Genomic DNA, 26,970 nt, shown 5'->3' with positions numbered 1-26,970 from the left:
TGGAAAACGACACAGGTACTACGTTCTGTGCAGAGCGGTTGGAAGAGTACACGCACAAGGAGTTGAAACAATTTTGTAAACAACGGAAGATCACTACCACTGGTCTAAATACCAAAGAGGATATGCAAAAAGCCCTGGAAGCCTGGGTGGTGCCCCACCCGAAGGAGACGGCGGAGAGACAGAGCAGCCGGACGAGCCCGGGAACGTCCAAGGAAGAAGCAACAACGCCCAGGTACGAAGCAACGCAGCGGATGGAGGCCTATCCCCGGAATCACGAACTTGAAATGGCCAAACTCAAAATAGAAGGCGAGATAAGGCTAGCAGAGAAGAAGCTAGCGGTAGAACAACTACGAGTACAAGGAGAATTAGAGAAGAAGAAGCTGCAACGAAAGCATGAGGGAAAAAGACTTCAGCTGGAGCACGAGCGCAGCTTAAAGGAGATAGAACTCAAAGCAAGAAGCGAAGAAGCTCGACCTCCGGGGAACAGAGAGGCCGCTCCCCCAATAGAGCAGAAAGTCCACATCCCCAAATATGTGGTCAAAGAATACTACAAGACTGATGACATCCAGCAATGGTTCAAAGCCTACGAGGTAGCCATGACCTCCCACAGAGTCCCACAGAAGGATTGGGGGGCCGGGTTGTGGGGTCGATTCCTGAGCGAGGGGCGAGACACCCTCCTCGACCTAACGGCCTCCATGCAAACCTCCTACAGCCACATGAAGGAGGCCCTCCTCACGAGATACCACCTCACTCCCGAGATGTATCGCCAGCGGTTCCAAGACTGCAAGAAGATACCTGGCAGCACCTGGGTGGAATATGTAAACTTTTACAGCCGAGCGTTGGAAGGGTGGATCAAGGGCAGCAAAGTAACCACCTCCGAAGAACTAACCGACCTTATTGCATGCGAACACTTGTCCACAAACTGCTTTGTGGAACTATGCCAGCGTCTGCTCGACAGCAAGCTCGCAGATCCGAGGAAGCTGGCCGTCGAAGCAGATCGCTGGGTAAACACCCGGGTCCCCCGGGGCCCCGTAGGAGACTACCACCGATACAGTCAGGGACCTCCCCGTCAGAGAGGGGGGGAAACCAAGGGAGACAGAGGGAGTTCCCATCAGGTCCCCAGCGTAGCCCCCTGAGAAACCAACCCCTGGGCTTCCCAGCCCCTCCACCAGTCAGTACAGGTCCCCTGGGTAGACAAGGGCCCCGAGTGAATATCACCTGTTTCTGCTGTCAACAGCTCGGGCATTACGCCAGTGACCCCCAGTGCCCCATGGCCCAGAGATCCACCACAACAGCTCCCCCAGCCCGACAGATGGCCAACGTAGCCCTAGGGGAGGAGGTTGAGGATACTGAGGAGTGGGAAACTGGGGCCATGGCCCTAGTCTCTCCAGGAGATCGAGACATGATTCCTGGAGCCCCCCTACCCGCAAACACCAAGAAGTACCACCAGCTCATAACAGTTAACGGCCACAGAGTGGAGGCACTTTGTGACACCGGGGCGAGCATCACTGGTGTCCTCAGTCACTTAGTCAAAGAGGACCAAATCATCCCCATTGTCTTTTGCCCTGAGATAGCTTCCGACAACACCGAGAGCTTGTGTAAGGTGGCCTTGGTACCGTTCGAATGGAAAGGAGTGACCGGCAGATTGTGGGTGGCTGTCCAAACCGCACAACCTGTGGACTGTCTCCTGGGAAACGACCTGGAAAGTTCCCCCTGGAGACAAGTCGAGCGCAAGACCCACCTCGGAATGATGGGTCTACCCGAGTGGGTGTGCGCCACCACCCGATCCATGGCGGCCAGACTACCCCCCCTCGGGGGAGTTGAGGACGAGCCCCCCAGCCACACCCCCGTTAATGAAGACAGTGACAACCAAGCTGAACCCAACGATCTCTCCCTAGGAGGAGAGCCCGTCACAGACGACGGACCCGTCCATCCCAACCCCGCACAGATCACGGAGTTAGGTGATCTGCCCGAGTTGGCCCAGTGGCAACACGAAGGGGGCCCCTCCCGAGAGGAGTTCTGCCAAGAACAAGCGACCTGTCCTTCTCTGGTCGGGCCCCGGCAGCAGGCCGAAGCCCAAGCCGCGGGCGACCAATCTGGAACCCACTTACTGTATTGGGAGAATGACCTCCTTTACAGCGAACAGAAGTCTGCAGAGCTAGGGTCAGCCCGGGTGCTGGTGGTACCCCGACGCTTTCGAGACTTCCTCCTGGGCTTGGCCCATGATGTACCCCTGGCAGGCCACTTGGGCCAGGACAAAACCTACCAACGCTTAGTAACGCACTTTTATTGGCCGAAGATGCGAGCCCACGCAGAGGCCCACTGCAAGTCCTGCCCCACGTGCCAGGCCAGTGGTAAAAGTGGAGGAAAGCACAAGGCTCCCCTCCAACCCTTCCCCGTCGTCAGTACCCCCTTTGAACGGGTCGGAATCGACATTGTGGGGCCCCTGGACCCCAAGACCACCCAAGGTCACCGATTTATTCTCGTCCTAGTGGACCATGCCACACGGTACCCTGAGGCCATACCCCTCCGCACCGTCACGGCCCACGTGGTGGGCCGGGCGTTAATGGGGATCTTCTCTCAGGTAGGTTTCCCCCGAGAGGTCGTGAGCGACCGAGGCATGAATTTTATCTCAAAATACATGAGGTCCCTGTGGCAACAATGTGGCATGTCATACAAATTCACTACTCCTTACCATCGCCAAGGCAATGGCCTAGTAGAGCAGTTCAACCGGACTCTGAAGGGGATGATCATGGGTCTAGAAGAGCCCCTTCGGCGTAAGTGGGACGTCCTTCTCCCCTGCCTCCTGTTCGCCTACCGGGAAGTCCCCCAGAAGTCCTTGGGGTTCAGCCCGTTTGAATTACTGTATGGGCACTCCGTCAGAGGACCCCTTAGCTTGGTCAAAGAAGGATTGGAGACGGCACCCCAAGACCCACCCCAGTATGTGTTCCGGTACATTTTGACTCTCCGAAACCAGACTCGGAAGTTCCAAGAGCTGGCCGAGGCCAACCTCGAGGCGAGCCAGGAAGAATTGAAGCGCTGGTACGACCAGAATGCCACTCTGGTCGAGTTCCAGCCGGGCCAGCAGGTCTGGGTGATGGCCCCAGTGAAACCTTGCGCCCTCCAAGACAAATGGACAGGGCCCTTCAAAGTAGTAGAGCGAAAGAGTCAGGTTACGTACTTGGTGGACGTCCAGTCCCCTCGGAACCCCCTCCGGGTCCTTCATGTGAACCGCCTCAAGCCTCACTTCGTGCGGACAGAGTTGAGTTTACTCCTGGCCACAGACGACGGGGCGGAAGAGAAAACGGAGCCTTTCCCTGACCTCCTGTGCGCCAAAGAGAAGGATGGCTCCGTGGAGGAAGTGAACCTCTCATCCTCCCTCACGCCCCTGCAACGCGAGGACTGTCGCCAGCTCTTGGGGCAGTTCTCAGACCTGTTCTCTCTTGTCCCTAAAGTCACCGACTGGTGTGTCCATGATGTGGACACCGGAGACAGCCCGCCGGTGCGACACCGAGCCTACCGTGTCCCCGACCGAGTCCGGACCTGCATCCAGACCGAGGTCTCGAAGATGTTAGCTCTGGGGGTGACCTAACCCTCAGACAGTTCCTGGGCCAGCCCGGTGGTACTGGTCCCGAATGCAGCTGCCCCTGGTGTCGCCCCCAAACTAAGGTTCTGTGTGGACTACCGGGGGCTCAATGCAGTCACCTGAGCCGACGCTCACCCTATTTGCCGCGCAGATGAGCTCATTGACCGTCTTGGGTCTGCTCATTTCCTCAGCACCTTCGATTTGACCTGCGGATACTGGCAAAGTGCGCTCACAGAAGGAGCCAAGGAGCGGTGCGCCTTCTCCACACGGGATGGGCACTATCACTTCCAAGTGATGCCCTTCGGAATGAAAAATGCCCCGGCCAACTTTCAGAGACTGGTCAATAGAGTCCTGGCCGGGCTGGAAGAGTTCAGCGCCGCATGTCTGGATGATATCGCGGTATTCAGTTCCGAATGGAGTGAGTATCTCCGGCACCTCCGGAGGGTGTTGATGGCCCTGCGCCAGGCAGGCCTAACAGTGAAAGCCAGCAAATGCCAGATTGGGCAAGGATCGGTGGTCTACCTGGGGCACCAGGTCGGAAGCGGGCAGGTTGCCCTTCTCCAGCCTAAGATCGACGCCATCTTGGCCTGGGAACCACCCACCACCCAAACCGAGGTCTGAGCCTTTCTGGGCCTCACCGGTTACTACCGGAGGTTCATCAGAAGTTACGGCAGCCTCGTAGGTCCCCTCACAGAACTAACGTCCAAAAAGCAACCCAAGAAGGTGCAATGGACCCCCGCCTGCCAGGAGGCGTTCGACGCCCTGAAAACAGCCATGTGTACTGCCCCCGTGCTCCAAGCCCCTGACTACTCCAAAGAGTTTGTGGTGCAAACCGATGCTTCAGAGCATGGCATTGGAGCAGTCCTATCCCAGCTCAATGAGAAAGGCCTGGATCAGCCCGTAGCCTTCATCAGCCGAAAGTTACTGCCCCGAGAGCAAAGATGGAGCACCATCGAACGCGAGGCGTTCGCCGTAGTCTGGGCTCTGAAGAAACTGCAACCCTATCTCTTCGGAACTCACTTCAGAGTTCAAACAGATCACCGACCCTTACGTTGGCTCATGCAGATGAGAGGAGAAAACCCCAAACTGCTGCGATGGTCAATCTCCCTCCAGGGGATGGACTTCACAGTAGAGCATCGCCCTGGTACTGACCACGCCAACGCTGACGGCCTCTCCAGATTCTTCAGCCTCAGCGAAGGGAACCCCCAAGAGGCTGGGTAGTTCTCTCCGACCTTCAGCTGGGGGGGACGCATGTTAGACCTGGCCTCGTGGCGTGGTCCTCCCTGACCCATTGCGACCCTACCCTGACCTGTGCCCCACTCCAGGCCCCTGATTAGCGCGGTCTACCATACCCCCTCCACACATGATCTCACACAGAACACTGAGTTGCCCCCGACCTTCCCTCCATCTTCCCGACACCGGACGCCCTTCCAAACTCCATCGGCCAAGCGGCCATCGGTGACCATGCCCTGCACCTAAGATGGCCGCCCTCGGCCCCAGCGCTACCCAGGCCTAGTCGCGCCATGCCCGGCTGGGGGTTGTAGAGCTCCCTGTGAGCAGGAGAGGGAGGAGTAGTTTCTATCACACCTCTGGCCTCCTCTCGAGAGATGGGTTTTGATCGCCCCTCGGCCTCCCTGAGGGCTGGCTCCACGCCTGCTGTGTGTCTGGGATCCCTCCAGACCCCGACTTGACAGGATCAAAGGGCCGCGTGGCAGGAAACCCCAACAAGCGACCCCCAGGTGCTAAGACCCCTGCCTGCGAGGACTCCGGACATCAAAGAGGAGTCGACCTATAACAAGGGGTGCTCTGGGACTATCAGGCAGATTGAATCCTGGAACTGAGAGAGCCCTGCTGACGTGGTCGCGGCTGAACGAACATCATCGAAGAAACGACTGGAACCTTTGAACCTTGGTGAGCCCTGCAGACATGGTCGCGGCTCCATCTGGCAGAGACGGACTTCTGACCTGAATCATCTGAGCCCTGCTGACGTGGTCGCGGCTCCCCTTGCAACCTTGAGAACTTTGAGCCCTGCTGATCGAATCGTGGCTCCTTGACGATCGTAAGACCTCCGACATCCTTGCCCGAGCCCTGCAGACTTGGTCGCGGCTCAGAGACTATTCTGGTCCGGCTGGACTCCAAAGATCATATTGTATCCCCCGGCTTGAGGATTGAGAGCTGTGCGCCGGATACGCACCTTCATTGACTCCGATCCAAAGACTGTCCCGCTACCCCCACCCCTACCGAGACTCTTTGAGCCCTTGCTCTACTTGTACATACGAATCTTGCGGATCATAAAGGTCCTGATATTGCTAGATAAAGAATACGTCTTCCGAATGTACGGTGTGGTTTCTCTTTGTTGAATGGTGCTAGTTCAGCTCGTACGATCCTAGATACGAGACCCTGCCCAGAAGGGTCTCTCGCCAGTGCTCTGCTGCATTTCCTAGGAGAGGTGGGTCGCAGGGTGGTCAGGTACAAATTCTGTCCTTCCCCGAGACCGCCCCTTCTAACAGTATCATCGAAGTTCAGCCAACTTTGCATTTTTCACTTTATTTATTTTTTCTCTTAAAATAATTGTGTTATGGATGTCACTCTTGGGGCCTGGAAAATCTACAAATTGGCCCTAGACATGACACGTTGAATAACTTAACAATGTTACCAGGCCCACCAGGTCTTCACTCCACCTCATTTTCTTTGTGAGTAACAATATTTTTTATTACATTTGGCACAATTATTGCATTTAGCCAGAGGTGGTGGCTTGGTCGACTGATACATCCACTGCAGAGATCTGTGCTTGGTCACAGGGTCAAATGCTGGTGGATCCATTCAGCTTTCCATCTTTCCGAAGTGATAACCTGAGGGCTATTGGTCTGAGTAGCAATAAACATTGGTTATCCATCAGCGGCACCAGGAGATCTCTAGTGGTCAACATGAGTTCTACAAAAATACATGTTATCCGTTTTATGTTTAACTAATTGTCATCATGTGATGCAGTCTGTAGCGATGATGCACAGTCATATATGAGGGTGCGTGAGGCAGGAAGTACTCAGCTCTCAATCTTTCGCACTTCCTAATGCAAGAGTGATTATGTTCCAGCCCAGTTAGCCTTTCTGAGGTGATTCAGACACATAGCTAATTGTGCCCAGCTCTACAAACCTTTCAGTGACGTGACCTAAATTGAAATACTTCTACAAGCCTCATGTTGTGTCTCCTATGTGCCCTTGTCCTCAGGAACACACGGAGACCGGTAGGTGTTTATTCTTGTTTATTTCTTATGGCTCATCCGTGCTCACAGGCACATCCTTCCCCTGGTGTGCCACGAGTGCCCCGTCTCCACTCCCTGACCGGAAGTGGTGTCCGGTGCTGACCTCTCCCATGGCTGGTGGGCGGGGTCCTAGTGCCCTCTGCACCAGGTCATGATATCTTCCCCTTTGTGGAAAAAAAAGAAAGGAAAGAGAGAGAGAGAGAGAGAGAGAGAGAGAGAGAGAGAGAGAGAGAGAGAGAGAGAGAGAGAGAACGAAAACACACAGGCGATGTCCTTTTTTTTTTTTTTTTTTAAACGTTATTGTCAATTTGCACAATAAACGCAGGGCTCTGTACCCCAGAGGCTACTGCAGTATCCAGTTACACATTTGCATGACTGCAATTGACCTTTTTATAAACAAAACAGCCATATTCTTTAACATTGAGTGTCGGTCCGGATGTCAACCCCACTCACCCCAACTGCCCCCCCACACCCCAGAGTTGCGCAACACCCACTGAGGACCACCGATAACAGAAGACTAAATGGGAAAATGAAATAGACAAAACACCAGACCTGAAGAAAGACAATACCAATTTTAGCACATACACACACACCAGGCGACCCCCCACGCCCCGGTGCTAGTCCCGATAACCCCACATCTACCCTCATTCCACTGGAATATCCTGTGTTGCGATCGGAGGCTCCAGCCACAGACCCCTATAGTCCGCCCACTGCTTCCAAATTTTATAATGCTTACGCGGACATCCCCGGGCCACAAAGATGGGCTGCTCCAGCCCATGCAGAAGTCTAGGCTGTTTTTCAAGGCGCCCACCGAGGGGGCCCGCGTATCCTTCCACATCCTGGCAATATCACGTTTCGCTAACGTGAGGCCCAGCTGCATAAGATAACGTTTACAAATATTGCCCCCGATCCCGTCCATCACATGCTGCAGGGCGAGTTGTGGCGTGCGTGGGAGCAACCACCCCAGTACCTCAGATAGGCAAGAGAATACCCCCCTCTAGAAATAATCCAGCGATGAGCATTGCCAGACCTTATGCAGGAATGTGCCCTCCACTCCACCACACCGGAGGCATTCCGGGGATGCAACCAAGCCCGCCCGCCACAGTCGAACCCGGGTAAAGTAAACCCGGTGGAGGAACTTGAATTGGATGAGGCGGAGAAACATCGCTATGGCCGCTCCCCGGGGGGGCGGCCAGGGCCTCCCTCCAGTCTTCTTCCTCTAACGTACCCACATCCTCCTCCCACACCCTCCGTAGCTTCTCCAACGTAGGCGCACTGTGGGTGACCAGGGATTGATATATCCGCGAGATCTTTTTGGTTTCGAGGTCTCCCATGAAGACCTTCGCCTCCAACGGGCTAAACTCGGTAATGGAGTCGAGGCCCTCCAGGCTGGGGGAAAGCGCATGGCGGAGCTGGAGGTACCGGTAGAACTGTGTCTGGGCATGCAAAATTCTACCTGCAGATCCTGGAATGATTTAAGAGGCCCATCCCGCACTACATCTCCCAGGGTGGAAATACCTATGGCATCCCATTCCCTGAAGCCCTGTAGGGCCGCCAGGTCCAGCAGGCGTCCGTTGTGCCACAGAGGAGTTTCCGTAGTTAGTGTATTCCACCACCCCATTCGGCGTTGTCCTTATTTGCTTTGCTGCTGGTGGTGTTCGCTGACCCCACCACTAAATTTCCTCAATGCATCTTTGGCCTTCTACTCACTCTCTTTGGACACAACCCTTCTGTTCCTTTGTTTGGTACTCCATCCACTAGGTCTTGTCTCTCGCTGTTATGTGACATCCTTTCCATCATGCCTATGACTTCCTCTTTGCCATGTGTTGCGTTGCTCTTGGATGCTGCTTCTCCTTCGTCCTCATCTGATGACTTTAGTCCCTTGAAATGTGAGGTATTTCTGGTGATCCGGTAGGGTCCCGATGCAGCTGTCATCATTGGCCCTGTGACATTTATTATTGTTAGCGGTTCACCTGAGAAAAGGCTGTCTGATTTCCTTCCTTGTCGTTGACACACCAGAACTGAGTCCCCTTGCTTCAGATTTGATGGTGTGGCATGTCTCCGGGTGTCTGCATACAGTTTCATTTTGTTTTTTGCTTCTTGATCTCTTGCAACAATGCTGTTGTGTTCTGGTGGCACTTTTGCCTCCAGCTAAGGCAGTCTTGGCCTGCTTGTTCTTCCCAGCACTAGTTCTGCTGGGCATCGTCCCGTGGAGCTGTGAGGGGTGTTTTGGTAGTCTCTTAATATTTGACAGAGTGCCTGGCCCACAGAGATCTGCACCAGTTTGGCGCGTTGGACTGCTTTCTTGATGTTTCCCATGAATCTGTCCACCATGCTGTTTGCTTGTGGCCACAGAGGCATTACCTTCCACTGGTGGATGCCCAGGTAAGCCATGAATCTGGAAAACTCCTCTCCCAAGGAGGGTCGCCCAAGGCTGCAAATATGTCATCTAGTATTGGCAACGTTGCAGTGGCTGATGTTGATGCCATGTGTCGTACTATGGGAAACCTGGAGTACTCATCAATGAACACTAGCAGGTAGTGTCCAGTGTCCAATAGAAATCAGCTGCCAATGTTGTCCACACTGACCCAGGAAGCTCCGACATCTGTAGCTATTCTGGCTTTGACGGCCTTCCGGTTATTTGGCATAGGTTAAAGTTCATTATGGTGTCTTTCATCAGTCGATCCAACCCTGGGAACCATACTCTTTCCCGTAGCATCTTTTTTGTGGCTACTATGCCTCTGTGGGACTCATGTGCTAAGTTCACAGTCTGCTGCTGTAGTGCTTTTGGCATTACTATCCTCATTCCTCATAGAATAATTCCTCTTTCTGTTTCCAATAGCTCTTCTTGTATGTTTTTAAACACCAGCATTTCTTCCCTTCTTACTCCTTCTCCCAGGGGGCTGTTGTTGTTTACGTGTCTCCATCTTTGCTGTTGTGTTGTTAATTTGACTGCTTGCATTGTGGCATCCCTTGTTGTCTCTCGCTCCAGCTCTTCAATTGTTATTGGAGCGGGAGTGTTCTGTTTTAACATAAATTGTAGGTACTCTTCTGCCATGGATGTGTTATCTGCTGCCTGTGGTAGAGGATGCTATGACATGTAGTCAGCTGGGTTGTGTTCTTTTCCTGGTTTGTGCACTATCTTGTAGTCATAGTCCATCAGTCCTTTCAATGCGCGGTGGTATTTTTGCGTTTGGGTTTCCATATATTGTCACTAGTGCTTGGCTGTCAGTTACAATGGTGAAAGGTTTTCTGTAGATGAACATGAGGTAGTGTTCACACTGTCATACTACTGCCAGACTTTTCTTCTCTGGTTGCAAGTATGCCCTTTCAATATCCAAAAGGCTCGTGCTCACATATGCCACAATTTGCCTGGGCGAGTCTCTTCCTGGCGTGTGTTGCACTAGAATTGCTCCTAACCCCACCGAGCTTTCGTCAACGGTGAACTTGGTGCATAGCGATGGGTTGAAATATGCGAGATGATCTATTGCCGTTACTGTGTGTCTGATGGCCTCAAACGCCCTGTCGCATTTATTGATCCAGAGAAATTTCTGCCCTTGCTTCCTTAGGTCTTAAAGTGGTGTGCTCACTGTGGCAAAGCCCTTTATGTATCAAGTACAGTAGCTTGCTAACCCAAGAAATGACCTCACTTCTGCTACTTCTGTTGGAGGCCTTGCTTTTTCCAGTGTTTCTACTTTGCTGGTATCTGGCCTCATTCCTTTTTAGGTTTTGCCTGGCGAAAAGATGCGCTCTGCGCATCTTTTTCGCGCAGGCGAAAACCTAATGAGAACTGTAGTGTGGGTTTGGGTCGGCCCTCGTCATTCATTGGCTGGCTCCATAAATGGAGCCTAGCCATTGGACGAGGGGCCTGTCCGTCAATGCCGGAGGAGACACGGGGGCGTTCCCGAGATTCTTTGGCTTTTGCCGACGTCACGCGACGTCAGGCGAAAGCCGTGAACGCCCCCGAATCCGGTCCGGCATTGAAGGCACCCGGAAGAAGTCCAGGTGAGTGCTTGCTTTAATTTCCCGCTGTTCCCACCCCCTCTCCTGCTCGCAGCGTCTCCCGTCCCCGCCCCCCTCCCGCTGGTGACCGTGCTTTCCTCTACAATGCCCGTTCCCGCCCCCCTCCCGCTCTCCGTGTCTCCGGGCCCCCTTTCCCGCTCTACAATGCCTGTTCCCGCCCCCCGTGTCTCCGGGCCCCCTTTCCCGCTCTACAATGCCCGTTCCCGCCCCCTGTGTCTCCGGCCCCCGTTCCCGCTCTACAATGCCCGTTAATCTGCTCTGCTGCATCGCCTTCCTGCACACACCCGTCTGATATCCCTCTTTTGCCCTTTCACATTTGCCACCAATCCTCTCCCACTCCTGACGTCCGCCATCACTCATTTCTACTTTTCCCACACCTCCTCCAGCTAGAGACTCTTACCAATCTCTTGCCGGCAGGCTCAAGATCATAGTATTAAACGGCTTCGGCGATATTGCATAAAATGCAAGATAAATAACATTTCTTTGGATGCGTTCAGATTCTGCTCTATAACCCAAGAGGCTTCAACTTCAACCCCACATCACGTTGCATGTTCTTGTTTAAATGCAACAAAACATGACTTGCAGCAAGCAGTATTTCGATGCGGGGTAAATCCAGTCATGTATCCAGGCGCGCACGAACCGCATTATTCCCGATATTGATACAAAAACGAAGACCCAGGACCCGCTAATGTCTTCACACGGTATCTCATGAGAAAGGCGGCATTTATCAATATACAGCATTTCTACTGCTTCCTATGAGATGTTCTGTTGATTCCCTCAGACCCTTCACACAGCCTAGAGTCCCCCCGCCTGTCCCAAGTGCACAGGCAGGCACAGGCAACAGGCGCACAGCCTGTGCTGAGTGTGGCGCAGATACCCCGACCGTGGAGCAAGCTGCCCCCCTCCACCACCACCCTAGGAAAAACCGTCTCTCCAGTCTCTGGCCGCGAGGCGCACTGCCTCCTGCACGGCCCTGCTGGAGACTGGGCTACTGGGGCACGCGGTTCAAGGAGCTGCCCCATAGATAGAGGATTGCAGCAACGCCAGCAGGCTTGTGTCTCATTCCTCTCCCGCCTGACTCTCACGCGCTCCGTTCCGCGCGGGTGCTCGTCCCTGCTTGCTCCCTGAGAGGGGTGGCTGCTTTTTAAACGTGCGCACTTGGCTGGCGGTGCAGGCTGCAGTGAAGCCCCGCTCCGCACACAGACGTACACAGTTCACGCCGACTCGTTTATGCTTATTGATGGGTGCGGGCTTCGGTTTTCCCCTTTTCCGGCGGGACGCCGGATGTGTAATTAGTTCTTACAGGGCGCTCTGTGGAGGCTCCAGAGGCCGGCCTGGGTCTCTGCAATGAAATATCGGAGTGTTGCAGGAAATCGATGCAGTGCTGCATTCCAGCTGGCCAGGGCTGCGGCTCACGCTGGATGGACTCCTGCCCAGCCCTGGCTGACATTGAGGCAGCATTGGCGAACACACACTCACGCACACACGCCCCCGCGCACACACACTGAATAGCTGAGAGAGATGGGAGTATTAGGGTCCTCACCAGACTCTGGAGGGGAGTATCATTTTGCATAACGCCATAGACACACACCACATGCACTGACACAAAAGCGCACACACTTGTATGCACATGCATGCATATATACAAGAACAGACACGCACGTACCGTGCACTTACACTATGCACACTAACACACCAGCATGCAATAGTACATGCATGCACGCGCTCCTGCGTGAACACACTCGTCCACAAACAAACATGCATGATCAAATATGAACACACACATATACACACTGCAACACACGCATGGGCGCTCACAGAGAAACACACAAGTAAACACACCGAGACAAGCGCTATACATTGAAGCGTAGCATTAATATCTCATTTAGAAGTTGCTAGAGCCTGGCTTTCATAAAAATATGTCCTACATTTCTCGACTGAGGTAACCCAGGGAGGTGGGTTTTAGCTCAACTCTCTGGAAACATATCAAGCAGTGAAGAGTCGGACTGATTTCCCGCTCCTCACGTCGTGACTGGAGGCCTCGGTGGGAAGCTTTTGGGCGCATTCCTTAATTTCTATGTATACTGTGGAGAGATGCAAAGCCCCCTGGGAAAACCATGCCATGGTTTGTGTCTTGCTCCCCTTTCTTCCACTAGTCACCTGGTCAGGCATAGTCCCGCTGTTTGCAGTGAGTTATCACTGAAAGCAGAGAGGATGTGGCAGTGAGCACCCACAGATACTTGCAGTGTGAAGACTAAATTCATCTGCACCCAGCGCCACAGTGAGTCACGTCCATTCATAATTTGCAATATGCCTCAAAGGAAGTTCATGAGGTTAACTGACGGGCATTTCATGAATCAGTTGAGAGGAGTCAGTTCTAATGCTACATTAAGAAAGCCACCACGCCAAGGCCTTTGCAGCAGAATGCTTGCAGTTTCAGAATTAAGGCCAGAAGTCTCATCTGAGGAGACCCATCGGCTCAGAAGCAGATTGGAGTGGGGATTGAGGGGGCTTAAGCTACAAGGTTGTGGGACTGAGAAATTGACAAATGCAATGGATTTTAATGTGGGCCTTGGTTTTTTGACGGCACAATGTCAGTGCTGAAGCACCCAGCCACGGCTCCTGCGGGTAAGCGTGGTGGGGCGTGGCGTGGCACGAAAATCGACAGACGACGGAATCATGAAAATAAATTTAAAAATCTTATTCCGTCATCTGTCGACTACCCGCCCTGCTTACCCCCCCCCCACCCCCCCACCCATGCGCTTATCTGCAGGAGCCGCAGCTGGAAGCATCAGTCAGTGAAAGAAATTTATAGATTGGGGGCCAATTTATCAAGGTTTGACACAACGCAACTGCGCTCCTTAGGCTGCGTCAAAGGGCAGAAATGCAACATATTTAACCTGTGGTGCATTCCGGTTCTCCTCTTGTGCTGGCATACAAACTACTGCCCGCACCAATGCAGGCACCCTTGTGCCATGGAGCAACGGTGCCTGGGTTGTGGGCTGAACTTTTTTTGTGCCGGACGGGGCACCTTTATGCACAAAAACAATACTCATATACGTTTCCCTCTTTCTAAGTGTGCTACAGCACACTGAGAAAGAGGAAACAATGGGGCGAAGTAAAGATATTTCTCCTTGTTACACCTCCCCTGGAAAGGCATAGCATTGTGATGCATTCCCTGGTTTCTCCTTCTTGGTAGATCTGGTTTGCATAAAAAATCCATGGGTGGATGCATGGAAACACTCACACTCCACCCATGAACACCTTCCCAGGGCAGAGTAACACAAGGCTGTGACTTGTGCTGCCTCACACTACTCCAGATTTATCAAGCCACACAGAGCCATGCAAGGTGGCCCTAAGTGCATTCATAAATCTCATTATAGGTTTTGTGTCGCCCTATATTGCATTGTGCGCTGCAAGAACAATGTAAAACATTGATAAATATGTGCCTTGGTGTTAGTAGCCCATAGAAGGGTGAACATCTACATTTATTGATTTGACCACGAGAAAGGATTCGAAATCCTTGCTCGTATCTTTCATGGTGACACACTCAAGTCCATAGACAAGGGATGTTGAGGTGTTGAATTGCTGTAATTGAGGGAGTGGACCCAACAGATGTTTGCAGAGGCAGATATTGAAAAAAAGCTAGACGTAGAGGACAAGTGAATGGCAGTCTCACAAGGAGAGGCACAGTGAGTCTGATTCTATTACTCAGTTAGTATGAACTATTGATGTGGACCACCATGGGTACTGCTAGTCCATTAAGATAGGATTGGACATGGGTTTGCAGATTCCCAGCAGCTTTTCCATAGGGTGATCTCTTCTTTGGCACCTTATCTAGTAGTTCTCCAAATCCAGTGTTGCTGGCAACAGCGGACACCTCGTGACACTCAGAAACAGCTCTTCCTAGATCTCCCCAACTTTAACACTGCCTGCCTAATGGTGCTGTACCCAGCAACGATTGTAGATTAAATCACAACCCTCAGCTCACTGCAGTGCTAAGAGCTTCCAGAGTGCAGATTAAGAGTGCAGATTCAGAGTGCAGATTCAGAGTGCAGATTCAGAGTGCAGATTCAGAGTGCAGATTCAGAGTGCAGATTGTGTGGGTGACTCTATGTGTGTGTGGGTGGCTTTGCGTGTGTGGCTCTGTGTGGGTGTAAAATGCAAGAGGTCATGCATTTGCGAGCGATTAAGCTATTGGCATTGTAAATGACAATGCCATTTATTTATGTTTTAAAAAAAACACATAAATAAAAATAATGTCAAGAGCAATGCCAATAGCTCTAACTTTAACAAAGGCAAAACCATTGCATTGTAAATGCTTGTTAAAAATATGTGTCCAAAGAATACTAGTTCTCCCTTCCTCAGCTCACACTTGTCCTCATTTAAGGTTAGGCCTGATTGTTCCAATTGGCTGCAGACCTCTCGTAGGGCCTTGGCGAGCTCTTCATCTGAACGTCTGAATACCAAGATGTCATCGCTGTAATTCAAACTGTTCTTTACAAGCCTGATCACTTGTCTTACTGTCTCTTGAAATATTTCTGCTGCTGCTGATATTCCATAGCTAAGTCGCTTGTAGCAAAAGAGACCCATGTGAGTGGAGAATGTTGTGATGTATCGCGATTGGGGATCAAGCTCCAGTTGATGGTATCCTTTGCACAGGTCTAACTTTTAAAATGTGAATGCGCCAGTAAGACAGAAAACTCTATCATTTAAGTGAGGCCCTGGGTGTCTTTCCCTCTCAATTGCCGTGTTTGGTATTCTAATGTCAAAGCAGATGCGAATCTTTGATGTGTTCTTCTTTGCTACTGCTACTATCAGAGATACCCATGGAATCTGTCCATCAGCTGGCTCTATGAAGTCTTGCGCCAGTAGGCTTTGTATTTCTTCTTCCACCTGTGGTTGCAGATGTATAGGCACCAGTGCGCCTCCTTCATAGGGGCGTGGGGGGCGTCGCCCCACTGCTTTCTCGCAGTGCAAGAAGCAGAAACATAAAATGGTAAAACTACAATTTTATGCTTCTGCTTCTCGCACTGCGAGAAAGCAGAAGTGCCTGGTTGTGGGCGGGCGGGCGGGTGGGCGGTCCTGCTCGAGGGCAGGGGGAGTGGCTTGCCCACTGTTGTGGGCCATGACTGCTTTGGTCGGACTCTGACATAGGAGAGGCCTGTGTCTTGCTTAAGCGCTTTGAGGCAACACTCACAAGAGCAGGTAAAGAGATGTGGAAACCAAAAGCTGTCAGCGAGGATTAGACAACGTCATTCAATGTTCAAGTACAGGTCACTGTGACTGTGGACTGGTGTCAGTTAAAGACAGTGCCTGCACTTGGAGTGGTCTGTGTTCTCCCTTTTCCCTTATGCTGCGTTGAAAACACAAACTAAATCATTGTAGCTGTGACAAGGGACCCTGATGGTGACGGTGGGGGATTAGACGGTGGTCTGCCTCCCAGGACAGGACACAGGGTACGTGGACCTGCTCCATTAAAAGCACTCAGATAGGAGGGGCTGTTTCCAACTTTAGTGTAAGCTTTCCGGCTCTTTTCACAGGAGTTGGTAAAGGAACGGAAGAGGCAGAGCAGAGGCTGTCACAGAGAACCAGGCAACATTCAAACACACAGGAAAAGGCAGCGTTGAAGACAGCATGGATTCTGCTTGCCACTGGTGGAGTGTGTTGTCCGTGCTGCTGATTGAGAGCTGGTGCCACCCAGGACTAAAGGCCTCTAACTGTAAGTGAAACCAGTGACTAATGCATGAAGATGGGCAACAATGTCTGAGTAGCTGGGGAAAGGGAGGAATTGCGGGCACCTAACAATGACTTCCGCAAAGACCTGTGCATTCTGTTACGTGTAACACCAGTTGACGGACGTGCGCTTGAGTGGCATGTGCTACGAATATAGGCAGCACTATGCATGCGTGAATCAATATGGGCACTCCCATGCAAGGCCACTCCACTGTAATACAGGCAGAGGGTAGAGGGGTGTGGTTGGTTCACTCGCAGTTCTTGGTGCACATAGCTGCACTGACGATGCATTCTAGTGTCTGGCCTCTATGAGACACTGCCCATGTGTAGCTGTCAGGACAGCAGTACTGGGCTTGCGCTATTCCTCTGACAGCCTGGCTCCTCCCTTGGTGAATGCACCACCTGACATTTAATACACAGGTGCGTTTTAAAATGAAGAGGAGTAATAATAATTTTAGAGTAGCTAACGCCTGCCTCTATAGTACAATGGCCAGCACCTTCCAACTTCAATGCCACGCATTCATCTGTGTGACAATTGTGTTTGGACTCACAGGGGTGTTCGAGGGGGGGTTTTGAGGGCTGAGGCATACTATCATTATATGAGTGGCAACACTTAAGTAATGTATTTTTAAAGAATCTCATACTACCTATTGGCAGAGAGGCAAAAGATGTAAATGGATTTTTCTGACCCACGAGTCTAGTATTTTGTTTTCCACTTGTACAACAATGTGTGATTCTGGGGCGAATGTATTTTTGTTCCTGTGCTACTGCTCGTGTTTCTGCATTAAAGGAGGTGAGGGAGGAGGGGGCCAAGCATTTAAACAAGGCACAGGCAAGCAAAAGTGGGGAGTTTAGTTGGCATTTTAAATATAACACTAACAAATCAACTCAGTTGTCTCACATAGTTGTTTGCATTTGTGGTTCTCTACAAGTGTTGATTTTGTAATATATGTGCTTTAAAGATAAACACAATTGTGAGAACCAAGGCCAGAGAATATGTTGATCTGCGCGGGTTGCAGCCACCTGGCTTTGTTTTTTCGGTGTCTGTGGCCGAACAGGGATTGATTAAGCACATCTTTTTTTTGCTGCAGTTGAACTTGTGGCTAAATGTTATAGTTCTACAAGCATTAAAAGGCACAGGGTGTCCAGTCTATCGACTAGAAGGTAGATCCTACCGTTAATGTTTGCACACAGTATACAGGTGTGATCTTCTGCACATGGGTTCCGCGCAGACGAGGCTGAGCTGGGTGTGTTTACAAATATCAGAGAACTGAGAGGCACGAGAGTTCACTCTTGGGCTGTGCACTCTAAGGCACACATTGAAACAGTTTTGATTACCAAAACTTCTATTGGTATACGTTTGAGTGTCTAAGAAGCAGGGATGTTGGAAATGATAATAGTGCAGTTCTGGTCCCACACTCTCATGTCCTGTATCTGCTCTTAGAAGATTGCTTTGAAGCAGTATATTCATTCAGTACTAAAAGGTAAATAGAACATATAAAAAAAGGAATGCTAATCAATAAGTGCATAGAAATCGATCTGTGTAACCACACAGGCAGGAGTCCTAGGCTCTGACTGTGCTGGGGACTTGTACAGACAGTGACGCAGACGTAACCAGGGCAGAACTGGACGGCCTCGAGTCAAGAGGCTCTAGCTGGATCGTCCTTTCTTGGCTCTGCCGCTTGTGAGAACATGCGCTTGCTGTGCCTCTGCTAGCGTGCTGAGGTACATGTGGAGAGAGTTATAATCTAAAAATCCCACAGTTTTCTGAAATATAATTTCTGTTTGCCTGGCTAATACTAAATCATCAAGGATGAACTGCAATCCTGGGATTGATCTCTTTCGCCATCTAAATTTTTAAAGTATTTGCAATGTACAGTGTTACCAATGGTGTGAGCCTTGATGACTTCATCAACCAATACAGTAAAGAGGCAGAGATGTGTTACAGGTAGAAAATACTTAGAGGCCCTGTTTCCCTTGGTTGCTTGTGCTTGGATTGGGGGTCATTTTGCAAGCAGCCCAGTTCAAGGATGGGGCTCATTTTTTATTTGTTTCTGTTTCCTTCACACTTGTGCTTTAAAATGCTATATTTAGATCCCCTTTTTGCACAAATTTGCAGTAAATATGTGGTGTAAAAAGCCACCATTTGAATCAATTTTTTCCAAACTTGTCTTGCGGGAGAAAACCCCCCTGTACCTTCCTCTTGCAGGTTAGGCTCGTTCGCTCACTCGTTATACTACAATACAATTTTTCGCCACTCCACTTTCAAAATCCACCAGCCGCCACTGATAGGCACTCTTCTGAGATGCTGAGCCACAGGCTTGACTGCTTTGTTGATGTGCAGCGTTATTTGCTTGTCTCTTAGTTTGCCCAGTCCTTGCAGTATGGCCGGTTGTTCCTTCAGAATGTTCTGTCATTCTGACATGTGATATGTCATTGCTAAGAGACCCATCACCTGCGAGGTGACATTGCTTAGTAGACACAGTGCTGGAATGTCTCCGTGTGGCACATGTACTTTCTCCTTTATCAACCTTTCTTTGTATGTCAGTGTCTCGATGAACGTCCCCATGTTCACCACTGGTTTTCTTGAGCCCCAGGTGAAGACATCAACAGTGGACGGTGATAGCAGCGGTTTCCAGTGGCGGCTGGTGACATTTGAAAGTGGTGGGGCGTAAATACTGCACTGTGGCGAGCGAGTGCAGCAAGCAAGGCCGAACCACCTATGGGGGGTTCGGGGGTTCTCCCACGAGAACATTTTGAAAAAAGGGTGGGCAAATGGTGTATTCTCAAGCACATTTGAGAAAGAGGTGGCTTGGCGAATACATCTCTGGGAGTAGCCAGACAAGTCTCTTTGCACAGATACATCTCTCGCCCTGCATTCACATAGGCACAGTCACCCTGCACTCATAGACCCATTACTCACCCTTCCCTGACACATTACTAAGCCAGCAATCACCCATCCACATCACTCACTCTGGGCTCACACAGGTACACTGCTCACCCTGCACTCACACAGACATCACTCACCTTGCACTCACACAGGCACACTGCTCACCCTGCACTCACACAGACATCACTCACCCTGCACTCACAAAGACATCACTCACCCTGGACTCACACAGGCATCACTCACCCTGGACTCACACAGACATCACTCACCCTGGACTCACACAGACATCACTCACCCTGGATTCACACAGGCACACTGCTCACCCTGCACTCACACAGACATCACTCACCTTGCACTCACACAGGCACACTGCTCACCCTGCACTCACACAGACATCACTCACCCTGCACTCACAAAGACATCACTCACCCTGGACTCACACAGGCATCACTCACCCTGGACTCACACAGGCATCACTCACCCTGGACTCACACAGGCACACTGCTCACCCTGCACTCACACAGACATCACTCACCCTGCACTCACACAGGCACACTGCTCACCCTGCACTCACACAGACATCACTCACCTTGCACTCACACAGGCACACTGCTCACCCTGCACTCACACAGACATCACTCACCCTGCACTCACAAAGACATCACTCACCCTGGACTCACACAGGCATCACTCACCCTGGACTCACACAGGCATCACTCACCCTGGACTCACACAGGCACACTGCTCACCCTGCACTCACACAGACATCACTCACCTTGCACTCACACAGGCACACTGCTCACCCTGCACTCACACAGACATCACTCACCCTGCACTCACAAAGACATCACTCACCCTGGACTCACACAGGCATCACTCACCCTGGACTCACACAGGCATCACTCACCCTGGACTCACACAGGCACACTGCTCACCCTGCACTCACACAGACATCACTCACCCTGCACTCACACAGGCACACTGCTCACCCTGCACTCACACAGACATCACTCACCTTGCACTCACACAGGCACACTGCTCACCCTGCACTCACACAGACATCACTCACCCTGCACTCACAAAGACATCACTCACCCTGGACTCACACAGGCATCACTCACCCTGGACTCACACAGGCATCACTCACCCTGGACTCACACAGGCACACTGCTCACCCTGCACTCACACAGACATCACTCACCCTGCACTCACACAGGCATCACTCACCCTGGACTCACACAGGCACACTGCTCACCCAGCACTCACACACACACACATCACTCACCCTGCACTCACACAGACATCACTCACCCTTCACTGCACTGCACTCAATAGGTTTCCTTTATTACAGCCTGTCTAGGCCTGGCATTGCCTGGTGACAGACTACAGTAGATAACACCATGTCTGCTGGGGCCTCTGAGCAGGTGGGGGTGCTTAGCACAGACCCGAGAATGCAAGCAACCTCCCCACAGACACTGGCGTTATTGTAGTTGTAGGCTGTTAGTCACTGCATGCGAAGACGTTCAGCAATTGCCCCCAGCCGTGTTTGCGCCCCGAAGACTGACATCATTCAACCACGATCTGTTAGAGCCAGGTAAACCAAAACAAACATCGACAAATAAGTTTCCTGGCTCCCCATGAACTTGTCTCCAAAAGGTAGTAATGGGCTAAAATCTAAATGCGCTTTATTTTCATCTGGTATTCCATCAAAGAAGAACCTGTTCCCCTGACTCGCCCTCTCCCCCCTCCAACTTTCTCTCTCCTCTCTGGGTGTGCTGTGTTACTAGAAGCCCTTTGCAGATGTGTAAAAAGAGGTTAATACGTGTGTATCAAGGCAGATGTAATACTTTCAATGGGAGAGTACAGGCAATCCCCAGAGACACGTAATGCTTTTAATTGAAGAGTGCTGGCACTATTCAAAAACTAGCAGGTACTCTGGTACAGAGTACCTGCACTTCTATTTTTCCATTTCAAGCACAGGATGTATGTGTTACTCGGACCTGTAGCTTAATATAAATAACGTGCCGATTGCAGCTATAAACGTTTAACTAACCTCAGACGATGACAATCCGAGTGAACCTCTTTCCTACTAGTGATTTTTAGTAACACGCAGATCTCTCTGCAGCGGGTGTGTTATCCCGCTGAACTACCAACACCTGCAGTCCTTTATGTTCATGTCCCAGCATGGCACGTCGCTCTGTCACCCTGGCAACATTCTGTTTTATGAAGAATTTCTCTAGCTGGAAAGGAAGCTGGCTTGACCTCATGCTTGGGCCTGTCATAAAATCTTTTACCATCTGCAACTCTGCAGACGATGCTTCCACTTGGCTGCTCCAACCTGCCGGCCACACTACAGAGCCCGAGGCACCAGGGCCTCGGATATTGCCATCAGATGAGGGAGAAAAGCGGTTCCGTGCCAGAAATCTATCTATAAATATACTGCTGCGAGCATGCAGGATTGAAAAGAAAATGCGGCCGATTCCCGAATCACTCAAAACTCCGTTTCTAGTCTTAACATTAATCACCCACCCACCACCAGGAGAACACTAGTCTTAAAGCAACGTATGCTTACATTAGCCTGGGTCATGTCGCGCAGGGCCGGGGGTTAAAATGAAACTTTTCAAAACTTACCAGGTCCGCGCCGTCTGTGCTCCGGGGTCCCGGTCCCATTGCTGTTGGCGCCTAGCCGCCTACAGGAACATCCGCCGATCCTCCACAGCCAATCCTGGCGCCTTAGGGCACAGTTACTCTCTGCCCGCCCAGCCCATTAAAAGACGGAGGCTTGAGCCTTGTGCCAGCCACAGCAGGCACTAGTGCGCATGCGTGGGCACGGAGACAAATTGGCCCTCCGTCCCCACTCACGCGCACTTGTGCTGCTGCCCCTGGTGTGACAAAGTAAATGCCTGTCAGTTAGCATGACGTCGGGGTCGGGCCGCCCAGGTGGGCGGTCCGACGTCATGCTATCTCACAGGCATTGTCATGATGCATCGATCTCGGACTGAACTTAAGTAAACTGACTAAGAGTTCAGTTTACTTAAGTTCACAAAAGCCGAGGGAGCTGCGGTCCGGACGGCTGGTAGGGGGGCAACGCCCCAGCGCCCTTAATGGACGCACCGCCACTGGCGGTTTCTGTCTCATCTTTTCATATTCCGACATGCACATGACGTTGCCTTTAGCTCCACTGTCCAGTACAAAGCTTGTGCTGTGGTTCCCTACCGCAATGTTCACCATCGCTGTTTTCTTTATCTGTTGTTTGTCTACTAGATGGATGTGTTCTGGTGTGCGACCTTCTGTTGGTACATCTGACATCAGATACAGCCGTTCTGCAGCCTCTGGCGTGTTCGCTCCATCCAATTCAGCAGAGGGACTGCGGTGTGTGTCCATGTGCCGAACGTATCTGCTTGTCGCTGTCCGTGGTCTTGCAGGCCTCCCTCGTTCCTTTTTTAATTGTCCACTCATGCAAGCACTTGCAAAGTGGTTTTCACTGTTTCATTTCCGGCATTTGTGACGCATCGCTGGGCAGGCCCCAGCATGTGGGAATTCAAGTCCACAGCTATAGCATGTTCTTTCTTGTTTCTGCTTCCATGCGGCAGTGTTTTGTCTCATTTTCTGACGTTCCCAGCTACGCGGTTGGCCTGTTCCACTGTTATTGCTTTCCCATTTTCCATTTGCCTGGCATGTGCTGTCGCTCTGGCCTCCGCCCGGGCCATTGTTAGTATTTTTTCTAATGTGTACGGTTCTTTTAGTATTGGGGCGCGGAACTTCACTGAATGACAGCCTTCGATGATGCGAAATCGCATGGCTTGCTCATTGTGAAATTTGTCGAATTCGCAATATGTAACCAGTTTGCATAGTCTGGTTGCAAAGTCGTCAAGGGACTCCTCTGCCAGTTGCCATGTGTGTTGAATGTGTATCTCTCAAAATCCACATTTCTTTGAGGGTTGATTTATCCGTGAGGCACTTCATCAGTCACTTGTACGTTGAGGTCTGTTCTGGGAGAAATGTTATCAACATGTCCTCAACCTCATGTGTTGTTATGTTATGTTATGTTATGTTATGTTATGTTATGTTATGTTATGTTATGTTATGTTATGTTATGTTATGTTAAATCGACTTGATATAGCGATCAAATCCCCCTAGGGCATCTCAGCGCTGCTTGTGGATCAAAGACAGGAATCTTTGAGGGTGTTTTTAAAATAGGTGGGCTTTGAGTTCTTTCCTAAATTTACAGTAGTTTGGACAAGAACATACGTGAAGAGAGAGCTTGTTTCAGTACACAGGGACAAGATAGGAAAAAGCCTTTCCACCGCTGCATGTTAGGCGAATGCGGAGGACCCACAGCAATGCTTTCGAGCCAGATCTTAGATAATGGCAGGGTGTGATGCAGCGGGTCTAACACAAAACCCTTTCTTTTTACCACTAACCCAGGAACAAATCTTCGCATTTACTTATCGGTTGGGTCCATGACACCGAAAAACCCTCACAAATTCAATTTTACCTGGATCAGTGATAAGTAGACGAGCTGCAAGACATGCGGGGTACCTTATTAACCTATACAATAATCATATACATTATATACATTAGATTTTAATAGATATCAGTTCTAAAACATTAAGGTACTCTGCTATTTGGTTGATGGACCAACTAGTAGGAATCAGTTGATGGCGATTAAGTCCAGCTCAATCACAATTTAAAACCTTTAAAATTTATTTGTCAAGACTTTTATTCTAATAACCACAGACCCAAGTTCATATTTCATATGATTTTATCTAGATTCAGTTAACGAGAAATTTAAATTAGGTATGTTTTTTTATTAGGCAAATACATTTAAGCATTATTTCAATACATTTAGGCAAAGAAAATAGAGAACCGAAAATACTCATTACCCCTTGGCGATAGGGCGATGATGAGAATGGTTCACCAGAAAATAAATCACAGATCACAGATAGGTTCCCAAGCTGACTGTCTGTCCCTTTAACCTCCTCGAATGTATCCCTCCCGAGATAGAATTCCCGCAACGGTCTAGTTCCTTTTCCCCATCAGTCTTTGCACCATAAAAAAGAAAACTGTTTCAACTGACAGCATGTCGTGCTGAGCAAAGGTGCGAAAATAAGCCACATTCAAACATAAGCACAGGTTTTACCCTTTCACTGACTTTCTGTACCAAAAATTGAAACTTTTAAGGGCTACATCCACTTCTGATTGGTCTATTGGAGGGATGGAGATGATCACCTCTTTGTCCTCCTAGCTCAAACTAGTTCGCAAAAGTTCGGATTCATTCCGGGTTCACATGACTTCATAAACTATTTTCATATATACTTTGTTAAATTATGTGCAACATTCTTCCACAGTCATGTATTTGCACATCCTCTGGAGCTCTGTTCTCCCATCCATTCCCAGTCTTTTAGAATGGTCTCTTTGGCATAACTCCTGTTGCAGGTCAGGCTGGCCTTGACATCTTTCACTCCGGGCATAGGCCATACACTTGTGACTGAACTTTTCATTCTGCTCATGCGCGGGGCCATCTTAATTTTCTTTTGCGCCATCGCACTTTACAGCAGCCATTTTTCAGACTGGGCCTAGCAGACCCGAATCGGAACAAATATGAAAGTAAACATAACAGAAATTAGATATATAAATTTAAACCCTTCTGTTTACCGCCCACCATTCTAATGACCCATATTAGGTGTCCCCTAGCAAAAGCGATATTCAAAGCCATTTTACTTACCATCTGCATTACATGCCATAATATAAATTTACTACAGACAAAAATACATCCAATTTATTCTTCTTTCATATGCAATCACAAACCTATGTTAATGGAATTCGCAATTTATTAATAAATTAGAAATTTGCAAATAGCAATTAGGTTCCCACGTGTAGTGTCTAAATAAAAGATGCATTTCTTGATTAGTTTTCATGCTTCACACAGTTAATATTATTAAAGTTATGAGGTCATCAACTTCGAAATGGGTACAACATTTTTTTGTATTTCCCCTGCTGCATCAGGGGCCTATGCTTTTATTCTTTTCTGAAGTTTGCCCTTTAAGGCATTATATGTGAGACAACAGATTTTAAAATAAGCGTGCTTCTTCACAGGCAACCAGCATAGTTCTTTCAGCAGAGGCGCCGAAGAGGTGCCAGGAGGGCTGTTGAGCACAAGCCTTGCAGCCATATTTTGGACAACCTGAAGTTTAGAGATCAGTGTTTCACTGACATTGGCCAACAGGGCATTGCCATAATCCAGTCTCCTTATTACTATAGCCTGAACCAGCGTTCTCAGGGCGGATATAGGAAGGTAAGGGAAGATTCTGAGCAATAGGCATAGGTAACGGTAGCATGAGCCCGTGATATTTGATATTTGATATTTGAGGGGGTATTTTTAAAGCGCAGCGTTCGCTCCGGAGGGAGCATCATGGCGCTGAAAATCCTGAATGCCCGGTCAAGTGGAGGCGCGGGGGAGGCTATATGGCGGCTCTGGTCCAGTCGTCAGGGAGGTTAAAAATCCAAGTTTTAAGAAGTTTTCTGAAAGGCTTCTCTAAAGTCTGCTGTCTCAGGTGTTTGGGCATGCTGTTCCAAGCCTTGATGGCCAGGGAACTAAGAGTTTTTCCGCCTTTTGATTTTAAGTTGTACCTGGCGGAGGACATGAGATTGTCTTGGGCAGAACGAAGGGAGCGACTCGGGCAGTAGTGTGGGAAGCGTCTGGTTAAGTATTTAGGACCAGTGTTGTTAAAAGCCCGAAAGGCAACAGTAAGTATTTTAAAAAGTATTCTTTTATGTAGGGGTAGCCAATGCAGGGTTTTTAGGGCTGCAGAGATTGAGGATTTGCGGGGTAATTTTAGTACCAGGCGGGCAGCAGTATGGAGGACGCTTTGTAGTTTGGTCAGAGTGGATTTTTTAGTCCCAGCCAGGAGGGTGTTACAATAGTCAACGCGCGAGATTATGAGGGCTGCTGTTACAGTTTTCCTGGCCTCAAGAGGGAGAAAGTCGAAGAACTTTCTAAGAGATTTAATTATGCCGAAGCATCTGCCGGCAACTATGCTCTCTCATAGTTAAGGCTTGGTCCAATTTTATCCTCAGATTCTTTACTGCTTGATTGGGCACAGGGGAAGCACCCAGTTGCTGCGGCCACCAATCACCAGCCCAGAACGAAGAGGCTTTACTGAACAGCATGATCTTGGTCTTATCTGCATTCATCTGGAGATAGTTCACATTCATTCAGTCTGAGATGGCTAACATGCCTGAGGAAAACCGTTCTTTTTCTGCCACCACGAAGTTTAGGAACAAGTCTATGCTTTTGCTGGTCTGTGTAGTCCTTGAATGTGGCAACCTTGTAGCGTTCGAATTGTCTTATCTATCTCTCCCAGCGAATGCCTTTGGTCTGTGGGTCTAACAAACTAGAAGGTAGTGGTCTGCGGAAGATTGCATTTGCGATTTTGTTGTCATTGCAATCCTCTGTCATTGTTGTGGGGC

This window comes from Lissotriton vulgaris, chromosome 1_1 (genome assembly GCF_964263255.1).
Source record: "Lissotriton vulgaris chromosome 1_1, aLisVul1.2, whole genome shotgun sequence".
Taxonomy (NCBI): domain Eukaryota; kingdom Metazoa; phylum Chordata; class Amphibia; order Caudata; family Salamandridae; genus Lissotriton; species Lissotriton vulgaris.
Note: the sequence above shows the minus strand (reverse complement) of the source record.